This window comes from Leuciscus leuciscus (genome assembly GCF_965113295.1).
Source record: "Leuciscus leuciscus genome assembly, chromosome: 14".
In the NCBI taxonomy this organism is placed as follows: Eukaryota; Metazoa; Chordata; class Actinopteri; order Cypriniformes; family Leuciscidae; genus Leuciscus; species Leuciscus leuciscus.
In genome coordinates this window covers 3460279-3472074 of record NC_138738.1, presented here as the reverse complement: position 1 = coordinate 3472074, position 11796 = coordinate 3460279, and the positions used below count along the sequence as shown (strand labels likewise).

At 38.9% G+C, this 11796-nt stretch overlaps 1 protein-coding gene across 4 annotated transcripts in view; it reads left to right on the top strand.

Annotated features, from left to right (window-relative positions):
* The first annotated feature begins 6116 nt into the window (after window positions 1–6116).
* Window positions 6117–11796, top strand: part of syt2b (synaptotagmin IIb) — a 47452-nt gene continuing 41772 nt past the window's right edge. For 2 of the 4 annotated variants that reach the window (XM_082136467.1, XM_082136463.1), the window contains exon 1: window positions 6304–6623. The gene's annotated coding sequence lies outside the window, so the exon portion shown is untranslated. Of the gene's footprint in view, window positions 6624–11796 lie in introns of all 4 variants that reach the window. The other 2 variants (XM_082136465.1, XM_082136464.1) reach the window with 2 other exon arrangements.

Below are 11796 nucleotides of genomic sequence, written 5' to 3'. Positions count from 1 at the left end.
CAAAAATCATTCTAATATGCCTATTATCAATGTTGAGAACAGTTGTGCTATTTCATATATTTATTGAAACTGTGATAGATTTTTTTTTTTTTTCAGGATTCTTTGATTAATAGAAAGTTCAAATAAACATCATTTATTCGCAATACAAATCTTTTGTAACATGTCTTTTTTACTGCCACTTTTGAAAAATGTGATGCAATTTTCTTGAATAAAAGTATATCAATGACCCCAAAATTTCTATCAGTAGTGTGCATTTCTTTTTTCTTCGTTATTCCTACTGAAAGCTACATTTTTATTTAATTTTCTTAAACAACCTTTAACATGACTGTTTGAATAACATAAAGAGAATCCTTCACCAACACACTGCTTTACCTCTAAACCCACACAACCACTCGATTTATTCAGTGCAGACTGAACTTAGAACTTTCTTTTGAGTCTAAAATACTCAAAACTTTGATTGAATCTGAAGCTGTGGGTTTTCACAGCTGCCTGTATGAGTTAGTGTTGGGGGTCACATGCAGTGCACAGTCTCTTGAGATGTTATTTTCTACACCGGACTGCAGGAATGGGAAGAAATGCCTATTTGAGCCCAGAGACTGACCTGAATCTGAATCAGGAAGAGATCATCAACAAATCCTAAAGGAATGGCTGGAGATATATTGGAATGATCTAATGTAATCACAATATGGTGCATCACAATATGAAAGGAATCAAATCAAATTAAAACAAGATCACAAATGTAAATTTTCAAAGAAAAATCCTTTTTTTTTTTTTTTTTTTTTTTTTAAGAAAGAGTTTGATATGTATTTGAACTCCTTGAGAAAATCTAAAAACTCAAATGCATGTACGACTCTGTCATGGTGTACAAAATTGAAGCTAATTTAATATTCTTTGTGGTTTTGTCTTGTAACCCTCATTACTGTCTATTATTGTTCATACTGTATTTGTTATTGTTGCATAATAAAAAAAATAATAAAAAATTTCTTAATTATAACAAGATCCTATTGCATTAAAAAATCTGAAGACAAAAAAAAGATGGGATTTGCAGGTCAGCCACATTGACATTTATTCATTCGACACACTTTTATCCAAAGTGATTTACAAATGAGGAATACAATACAACCATCAAGTTTAAGACCAGATCAAATTCTCAAAGGATTCTTATTTGATCCATATAAAACTGATTCCAAATTATTATTGAAATTCCATTGCTATTCTTTAGGGGAAATTAGTTATTATTGAGTGTTTGAGAAAAATATTCAGTTGTCTGGGTTGATAAACTGTGCAGTACGTCAACGTGATGTTAAAAACAACATTTTTATTTTATTATTTATGAATAAAGTCATCTTAAATTCTCCTGTCTTTAACTTGCAAAGCCTTGCACATGCAAAAACCTGGATGCACAGCTAGTTTCCAAAGCACTCCATCTGTGAGGTAGTGTAATCTGATAACATATGCAGCATTCCTCACAGAGATGAATGATGGAGCCGGCTGTATTGTATCAGGTTTATGGTGCTTGTCATTCCGCCGGCTTCACTATTGTGACATCGCAGCTGGACAAACAAATGATGCTCAATGGATGTTCTGTCTACTGCAATAAGATTTTAATGATATAGAGAAGCACAGACAGCGCTCAACTGAATTTGAGAGCACGAAACTCGATAAAGTTTCATTGAGGCTTGCTCACAACAGATTGACATGCATCCCTGAAATGCTCTCTGCATAAACAGCCTCATTAATGGTGTTTCAGAATGTAAGAATGTCTGAAGCTGAGTCCGAAATCACGTAGCCTACTGTCTGAGTAGTAGCCTAAAAAAAAAGAAAACAAAGTATGCACACTCTATATAGTATGAATATAGGTAGTATGAATGAAATTCGGATTTGTACTATATCCGCCATGTTGTTACTGTCACGTGACCTACTAGCATCAGTTGCATCACTTCACTGCCATTCATAAATTCTCTCCCGTGGCCTCATGGGATTGTAAAGTGTCCATCATATGCACACTTCAAAACGTTGGCGGATGTAGCAGGTCGTCCAGGGAATTTTCGCTAACTGTTTTTCGAATACTAAAAGTAGGCCTACCTTAGAAAAACACAGCATACTAAGAGGCCATTTACACAGGACCGTTTTTGACTAAAAACTGAAAACTTTTATGCGTTTTGGCTGTTCATTTCCACGACTACTTTGTTTTTGAGGCCTGAAAACGCACATTTTTAAAAACGGGATTCAAAGTGCACGTTTTTGAAAACGATACCGTTATCGACTCTACATAAACTACAAAAATGCGAATTTGTGAAAACCGTGATGCGTATTATGTGTTCAGTCTATAGACCTTATGTAGCCCCGCCCCTTTTCAGCGCTGCGCTCGTTGTCTTTTGACTTCCGGTCTGCATTTTCACAGCGATTTTGCGTGTTTATTAATGAACGGCTCGTTTTAAAATCTTCCCGGTCGACTGACATTTGTTTAGTCATCTGCTTTAAACATTACAGTCCTCATGATAACTTTCGTTAACTTTACATTAAGTAAATCCACTTCAAAAGCTAATTACTCCTGGACAGCGATGCCATAGAAATATACAGAGCGACCGCAAAAACGTAAGTTCAAAGACAATATTCTAAAGATGGCGGCGCCCTCGTTTCTCTGGCGCATAAGGTCTATAGGCATGTCGTTTTTTCTTTCAAAATGACATCGCCATCTACTGGCCTGGCAGCATAAAACAGAGTTTGTAGTCGTTTTCGCAGATCTGTGTGAACGAGGATGGTTTTGACAATGTTGTCGTCTGTATGTGAAAACGCAAAGGAAACACTTTTCTGTTTTTAGTACATCGTTGTTGATTAAACGTACCCTTTTACGAATACTTAAAGTACTTCAGGTCCCTTAGAAAAACACAGTATACTAAGGGGCCGTTTACACGACACTGTTTTCAACTAAAAACGAAAAACTACGTTATGGGTTTTGGCCGTTCATTTACACGACAACGGTGTTTTGGCGGCCTGAAAACGCAAACTTTAGAAAACGGGTTTCAAAGTACGAGTTTTAGAAAACGATACTATTATCATCTCCACATAAACTACAAAAATATGAATTTGTGAAAATGGTGACGTCATGCGTATTACGTGTTCAGTCTATAGACGTGTAGTTTTTTCTTTCAAAGTAATATCCATAGACAGTATATAAACTGGACACAGCGACCCCATTGGATTCAACGGAGACAAGTGAAGTCAATTAGAAGCTCTCACTTCCTGATGGCTGAGCGTACTGCGCAGACTCAAACTGAGCTTGACGACGTAGATGTGACGTGAGCAACCCGTCTGTCTTCTAGTAGTTGTGCCGAGAGAAATCTGAATCATTCCCTTCCGAAACTTGCAGAGACGGAGAGTGTGAGTAGGAGGTGTCCATGAGCTAGGAGCAGGAGAAACTTTTGCTAGGTATTCTGATTAATTATTTTGTCACTTTGCCTCCACGTCCCCCCGATTGCCCGCGAGCTTCTCCTCCTGTCCATACGGTAATCTCTCTACTGTGCGACAGAGAGTCGCGTGGTTATGACGCAATCGTTAGCCTATTTTTACAAAAATTGCTTCTACGGGGCCATAACGTAAGATACAAGGTAATGGAGCCTTTTATACATTTTCGTGTTTCTTTAGAAATAAATAATGGACAAATGGAGTCTTTAAACGCCTCAGATGTAAAGTTATTCGCTGTCAAAGTGACGCCAAAATGAATGGGAGTCAATGGAATGCTAACAGCAGGTGATGGTCGGCTAATCAATGGCGGCGCCCGGGGAAGCTTCAAAATAATATGAAACCCTGCCCCCCTGGTAATAGCGCCATCTAATGTCAGTGCCCCGAAAAACGCAAAGGAAAAACTTTTTTGTTTTTAGTACATCGTTTTAGAACGCCCTAAATAAAATGAAAAACAATGTTGGTTTCAGGTAAGGCATTTTTACAGTACGTTTCACTTGTCAAAACATCATAATTAAGTACACAAAACTGTACTTGCATCATTCATCTATATTTTTACGTTTCAATCAAGAACTGGGGCCACTGTCAATTTTCTTAATGCATCCGAGGAATTCTTGCTCTGTCATGCAGCCTGAGTTTTCTCCAGTCGAATATATAGTGCTGGCCAAAAGCTGCATCCCACTTTGCCAAAGGACAGCTCTGCAGGCACAGAAACAGGATTGGACATCTGCCACGGCCCGGAAGACTCTGCTGCTGCCTCAATAATAATAAATCTAATCATAGAGCCAGTCCGCTACACCCGTTTGACATTCATAAAACCCATGTGACACTCCGCATGACTCTATGTAGGTTATTATTTTGGCAATATTCTAGAACACCATGTGTTTACTAACAAAAACACCAATATGTAAAGGATTAAAAATGATGCAGTAAATGGAACAAACTTACTCTAGAGTATTGGTTTGGTTTCTTTTGGTTTTATCAAGCTGATTCTAGACATGCAAAGCACATGAAATTAAATCTCTGAAATGGCAAAAAGTTATATGTGTTTTGCAAATTTAGGTTTGTAGTCTGTTTTTCAGGACATAGATTGGAATTTTCAATCATGTAAAGAAACCCAAGCCCCGCTGCCCAGAAGCCTGACTTTATTTCATTGATTTTATGTTGACGGATTGGACTCCATCAAACCCATTTAATTAGTATTGAGGCACCAGGCTGCAAATGGAGATAGACTAAAGGGGGGGTGGGGAGCTGACATCACTTGGCAGATCTGTTTAAATATCATATACAGCACGGCGAACAGGCAACTTCTAGAATTGCATGGAGAAACTACATGAGTTAGAATCCTTGGGAGGAAACATTGCACAGTTCATTAGACAGTGACCGTGTCTGTCGGTCTGACAGCGTAAGATACAGTAGCTGAGAAACTACTGCTATTATTATGAGATTCTGGAGTGTGTGGACGGATTGCTCTGTTGGAGAGCGAGTTATACAGCGCCTCCCATCAGTCTTTAATAATTTACATAGACCACATTAAGTTACATGCTGCTGGAGCGCAGCAGGCTGGAGTCAGAGCAGGGCCAAAGAATTATTATATTTACTGCAGCCAAGGAGATTTAAAATATGTGATTCATCTGATGTGATTCATTTGGATGGTAGCCTATCTCCCCGGAAGTAAGCAAAATGGAGGCTGCCATCTTTGCTCATGAGGAACTCAGGATCGGCTGTTATGTGGCTTGAAAATGATAGGCTATACAAATCACTGTACACAACAAATTAATAAGATGCCATTTAAAAAACAAAAACAATGTAAAAAATATATATATTGTGGGGGAAAAAAAATTGTGACAGGAGAAGCATCAGGGTTTACCACTGTACAATACGTAACGTTACAAACGCGCCAGTCGATCTGACGAGAATCTAAGTAGGTTTATGGATTGGTTATTGCTTTTGTTTCATCTCCATGTTAGAACATCAAAATGACGGTAAATGACGCTAAACCTACATTTTGTATTTTTATAATACGGTATTTCGGTTCACTCACTGTAGCAATATTTATTACAAAAAACTCAAACGTTTATCTTTGTGTTGTGGACGGCAAGTCAATACGGACATGATTATTTATATCTCGCTGTTCAGCAAGTGAGCCAGACGTTGTACTTTGATTCAGATCAGTTAAGTATTCTTCAGAATTTGTAATAACATATAACGTTAGTGAAAATAACCGGCTCATTAGAGATGATATTCAGGCTACACTGGTTATGTTTTCGATTCACAAAAAAAAAAAAAAACGACTCATAAGAGTCATTTGTTTTTGAATCGGTCCACATTGGTCATCTTTTAGCCAACTGACAGCTCAACAAAGATTTCTTGCCATTATTTCATGGTAACTTACATTGTCTCTTTATTTATTCATATTCAATACAATCTGGGTAATAATATGTCGTTTGTTTTGCCGCTACGCTAAAGACACATCAGATGAGGAGCCACAACAACGCGATCATCCCTGGAGTCAACAACGTCTTTCGCGCCTCTCTCTTCCGCTCGTTGATTGGTTACTGCGCCTCTTCTCGCCCCGCCCCCTCGCGTTCTCCTCCCTGCTGTTCCTCCTCTCACTCTCTCATCCTGCCTGATTTTCACAGCTCAGCATTCTCAGTGCATGTAGTGTAGGTTTTTTAAAAGCAGGAGGGGTGGGATGGAGAAAAATCCCTCCTCACCCAATTGGAAACGGGAGGACTTTTTATTGAGCCGTGATTGAGCCAATGACAGCCCAGTGCCGGGAAATACAGCAGTGAAACATCAGGGGCTGTGGTGCTGAGCAAAGACTGCTGGGTGTGAGACTGGAAATGTGTGTGTGTACATGAGAGCACCTCTGCATCTGTCCTGATCCGAGCTATTGTGTGTGTGTGTGTATGTGTGCATGAGCGTGGGGGTGTGTAGAGGAAGACATCAGGGGTGTGTGTGTGTGTGTGTGCTTGCATAGGTCTGTTATTTCCAGCAAAACCAGAAGAGGATAAACCAAAAGTCTTGATTGTTGTCACTTTTGTTTTTTTCTAAGCTCTCCAAGTGCCCTGCGCGCTCTGCGAAGTTTCTTTCTTCATCCCCCCTCTGCATCACCACCCTCCTCTTGGTGCAGTGAGGAGACACACGCTACAGAGGTAAGTACAGTATCCTCCTTTTATGCTAAAGCATGCCTTGTGTACAATGCAGTTTAACATTTAAATGCTTCCTTACAAGGATGGGAGTCTAAATGTAGTCTTTCGGTCAGTAAAAATCAGTGAATGAAGGCGTACGGCAGAGAGGAGAGAGAGGAAGATCTTTGTAACTTTCTCAGCACACAGGAGAGTGCGAGTGCGTAGAGTCCTAGTGCTGCAGTATCACATTACATAATAGTGGCCGATGTGCGTAGAATAGAACTTGAGTCTCGTCATTTGTACACACAATATGCATCTCTTAATAACTCAGAGATGACGCGTCACTGCTCGCTCTAGATGTGCATGATGCATGATCAAATCCAGTTGCAGCGGTTTGTGCACTTTTAAATGTTATGTCAAGTTATTTTGCATTCCCCCTAATGGGTTTGTTTGCATTGAAATACTACAATATTCTCCAGCAGCACCAATGAATTATTTAAGTTCTAGAGCACTAGCTGTTTTGCAGACTACTTAGGGTTGTCGTCCAGGAGAGCTCATTACTGCACGGCCAGCTGCTGATCGTTGCATCTTTTTGCTGATCCAGCTTTTCTGCTGACAACAGGCACAGATTTACTCGTGCTGTCTGCTGGCGAAGGATGCTATAAACTTGATTACCTTGATGTTTTTTAACATATAGGGAAGTGCATCTTCTGTTTTTTCCTCATTTAGCATGTTACATTATAAAGGGCGCTGGTTTGCAGGCTGAGGTCAGTTGTAAAAGTCAACCATTGTGTGTTCTGTTCATTCTTGCGTGTACCTTCACATACAGGCGCATTCTCAGGGCTCAAAGATATCCCAGAAGGCCTGAAACAGGAAAAGGCAATTTAAAAGGTAATCTCATTGATTGCGGTGGCGACCAGGTGAATAGTGTGTTGAAGAAAGAGAAATGCAGAGAGATAGATGACAGGGGAGGTGCCTTGGGCCGAGTCGCTTCGGCTAAGTGCTTCGGGTCAGTCCTTGAGAGCTTCACATAATAAAGCACTCGTTTAGATTCAGAGAAGACCTCGCTCTACTCAAAGCAGAGGTGAGACAGAGGAGGCATCGCCGCATTGGACACGCACACGCGCACACACACACACACACGCTTGTGTGGAGTCTGTTCAGTGGAGTGAACCCGTTTCCCCTTCCTGTAATTAATCATGCTCCCGTATTGCTGTAATGTTTGAAGAAGAACATTGTCTCTTTTTTTAATGTTTTACAGTAATGGATGGGACTTGGGTTATAATGACGCAGTATCAGGACTCATAACTCAACATACTCATAATGCGCCGTTATATAAAGAACGTCTTGCTCATCGTGAGGTTGCATTTGGTCTTTGCTGTTTTAAGTATGTGTGAAGCCTGACGATTTTGCTCATTTGCACTATCAGTAACACAACCAAACCCACTATTCCTCCATCTATATCTCTCGCTCTCTGGAGTGCCGTACGTTTTTAAAAGAGGATATCTGCTTGATGGCTCATGAAATTGAATGGTCTTTGCCTGCTGTAATCGTGTCTTGCTGAAATTGGGATTCGTTCACATAAAGCGTAAGGGTCTCCCTGTGGTTCTTCTAATCAGAATGGGTTGAAATGACCATTAGCACAAATTAAATGCTTTCTTTTCTTTCTTTATAAACTAATATCATCACTTTGATAAAAGCCACGATATGAAATAGTGATTGCAGCATGGGTCAGCAGGGCGCACAGTCAAAATATAAACAGTTCAGTTAATTATGCATGTAAGCGTTCACGTCTGAGGATATATAAGCAGAGAGAGAGAGAGGGTAGTTCACACACGTAGTTCACTTCAGAATTCAAATTTCCTGATAATTTACACCCCCCCCACATCATCCCAGATGTTCATGTCTTTCTTTCTTCAGTCGAAAAGAAATTAAGGTTTGTGAGGAAAACATTTCAGGATTTTTCTCCATATGGACTTCAATGGGGTCCAATGGTTTGAAGGTCCAAATTGCAGTTTCAGTGCAGCTTCAAAGGGCTCTACACGAACGCAGCCGAGAAATAAGGGTCTTATCTAGAGAATTGATTGTTTTTTCTAAAAAATAAAAATAAAATATACTTTTAACCACAAATGCTCCTCTTGCACTAGCTCTGCGATACGCCACACATGACGTAATCACGCTGAAAGGTCACTCGTGACGTGGGCGGAAGTACAGACCTAGTGTTTACAAAGCGAACGTGCAAAGAAAAAAGTAATACAAATAAATAAATAAAATAATAGGTAAAACAATGATGTCGGAAACCGAGATGGAGTTTTTTGCCCTACTCTACCTTTCTGAACCGGGACACGCGTGACCTTTCAGAGCTAGTGCAAGACAAGCTTTTGTGGTTAAAAAGTATATAAATGTTTTTTCTTTCTTTTTTTACGGTTGATTTCGCTACATAAGACCCTTATTCCTCGGCTGAGATCGTGTAGAGCCCTTTGAAGCTGCACTGAAACTGCAATTCGGTCCACTATATGGAGAAAAATCCTGGAATGTTTTCCTCAAAAACCTTCATTTCTTTTCGACTGAATAAAGAAAGACTTGAACATCTTGGATGATGTGGGGATGAGTAAATTATCACAATTTTAATTCTGAAGTGAACTACTCCTTTAAGATTTTTGGCCTTTTGTAGTTTCTCCTCGTGTCAGTTTTGAAATGAAAGACAGCATCGTTAAACAATGAATAATTGACCTTTTTGTGTTTTCGTTTTGAGAATTTTGAGTAAATATTGTATAAAACTGGTATTTTTATTTGCTTTTTTAATTGATTTTATTTCATTTGTTTTATGTCAGTATTTTATTTGACTTTTATTTTATTTCATTACTTTTTATTATCAATGCCAAACCTGCTCTCTTAGTGAATTATGAGTTCATATTTTGTCAATTAAGTGTTCATTATTTTTTTTTATTTTTTTTTATTCACACCCTGCGCTCCAGATATCGGGACCAGCCTTTAAAAAGGCTGTATCGATGGAACACTATATATACATAATATATCTGTCAATGTACAATGCCTCAGGTTCAATATTAATCAACCAATTGATCTGTCATCACTGATGCTGTATTGAAGGAATGATGAATGTTTTTCCATGAGAAAGCTGTTTAGATGGATCAGATTTGACCAGAAACTGGCATGCTTTCTTTTTTTATCACTTCCGGTTTTGTGCAGCTGCATTTTAAAGTGCGTAGTACAGGTGCGATAGTATCATGTTCTATCTCTCTGTCTTTACCCATCCATCTGTACCTTCTCTTTTTGCTCCGACGCAGCTTTGATTTAACAGCATCTTCCCTGTCACATCAATCACTCCTCATGTAATGGCTTCATAAACTCTGAGTGCTCAATGTGGGCAATGCAGAAATACAATTCCTTTGTTTCGCGATTCAAGAGCTCAGTCACGCCAGTCGTTCGGCCACTGCATATGTTCATTCACAATGACAAAAGCACATAATGTTTGGGTTTGTTTGATATACTAATGGATGTGATTGTGACTGCAGTGTTTAGGGAAAGCCAGAATACACACTAATGGTGGGGATTTAATTCATCCCAGTGAGTCATTCAATGACACTTTCTGTAGATTACATTATTACATCAGTAGGTGTTCTTTTTGTCAGTTAATTGTACATTTTTCTTTACTATTATCATTAATTTGCTATTATTGAAAGACATTCATGACCAAACCTAGTCTTATCCTTGTATGTCACAGATAAGAGACTCTAGAAGTTTTTTAAGCATGCTAAGCATTTAGAAGTGAATAAGAGTAATTTGTTTGCAAGATTTAGAAACACTGAGTCGTTGACTCACTGAAATGCCACTACACACGAAAGGTCGCATTTAAGCAGCATTTCCCCTGTCCGTCAGAACTGATGATAGAGCAGCAATAGAGTTTGACGTGTTCGTGACAGCTCTATAACATAATATTTAGTAAGGACAGGCACGGTGCTGGGCTGGTAGATTTAGTGCCCTCAGGCTATGAGATGTTACAGCATGCTGACTAAATCAGATGTGGAAGGGTGAGTGTGTTAGTGGAAGGTGGGAGTGTTGGAAAACAAGACAGGAATTTTGCCGTTCTGTGTCATTGACCCCCCTCGGCTGCTGTTGCTCGCTTTTAAAAGCTTTATAGAACTGGAAATGAGAGAACTGTGAACAGCGTGATTGTCAGTAAAATGTGGTCATAAAATGGTAAAAATTTATATTTTAATTTTGCATGGGCTGTGATGAAGTGTGACTCTCTTTACATAACTTGTTAAATTACCCAGTAGAATAGTAAAAAAAAAAATGGTGTAGACTGAATCAGAATGGAAAAGAGAAAAGCTTCATTTGAAAGCCTTTACAACTAATAACAGAAATAAACGTTTATAAAAATAACAGCAAAATTTTTTACATTTAAAAAAAAAATGTGATAATTTTTTTGATAATTTCTTTAAAATTCATTTTAAAACTATCCAAACACACAGACCATCCATAGACTTACATTTTTTAAACTTTTCTTACTGATGAAATGTCACTGTGGTTTTGTCAGTCAAACCGATGGATTAGGCATTGACTTTTCTCTGTTTTCGTTATAGTCAAAGGTAAAAATCTATTGTCATGGAAATAACTCCAGGCACCAGTGGCATTTAGCTTTATGCTAATTTGATAATAATCTCTTTTGCATGTTTGTGCATGATTTAAATTATGTATGCAATGCATTCTTTTAAAACTTCACATATTGTATTTTCAATAACATAATTTTACAGTAAAAACCTGCCAGGTGAAGCAGCGCTGCTGTAGAATGAGGTGTGAGTGTTAGGAAACGGTTTGGTGGATGACTGTGGGCCACAGCGCCTCAGGCTAACACATGGAGACTGGCGCACAGCTACTGGTGCAGTGTGTGTACATCCCCCCCCCCGATACACACACATACACACACACACACACACACACACACACACACACACACACGCGCGCGCGAGTATTGCTCAGAAAGCTCTTCTACACTCCACTGCCAATTCTGATAAAGACAAACGGAGCTGAAGTGTATGCTGCTGAATTACACTATTTTGTGTGTGTATGTGTGCTAGAGAGAGAGTGTTATCCCTTACAAACAAGTACTGTTGCTATACTATGGTACAATGACTATAAGAGAGTAATATCATGGTAATTTGATATACGAAGG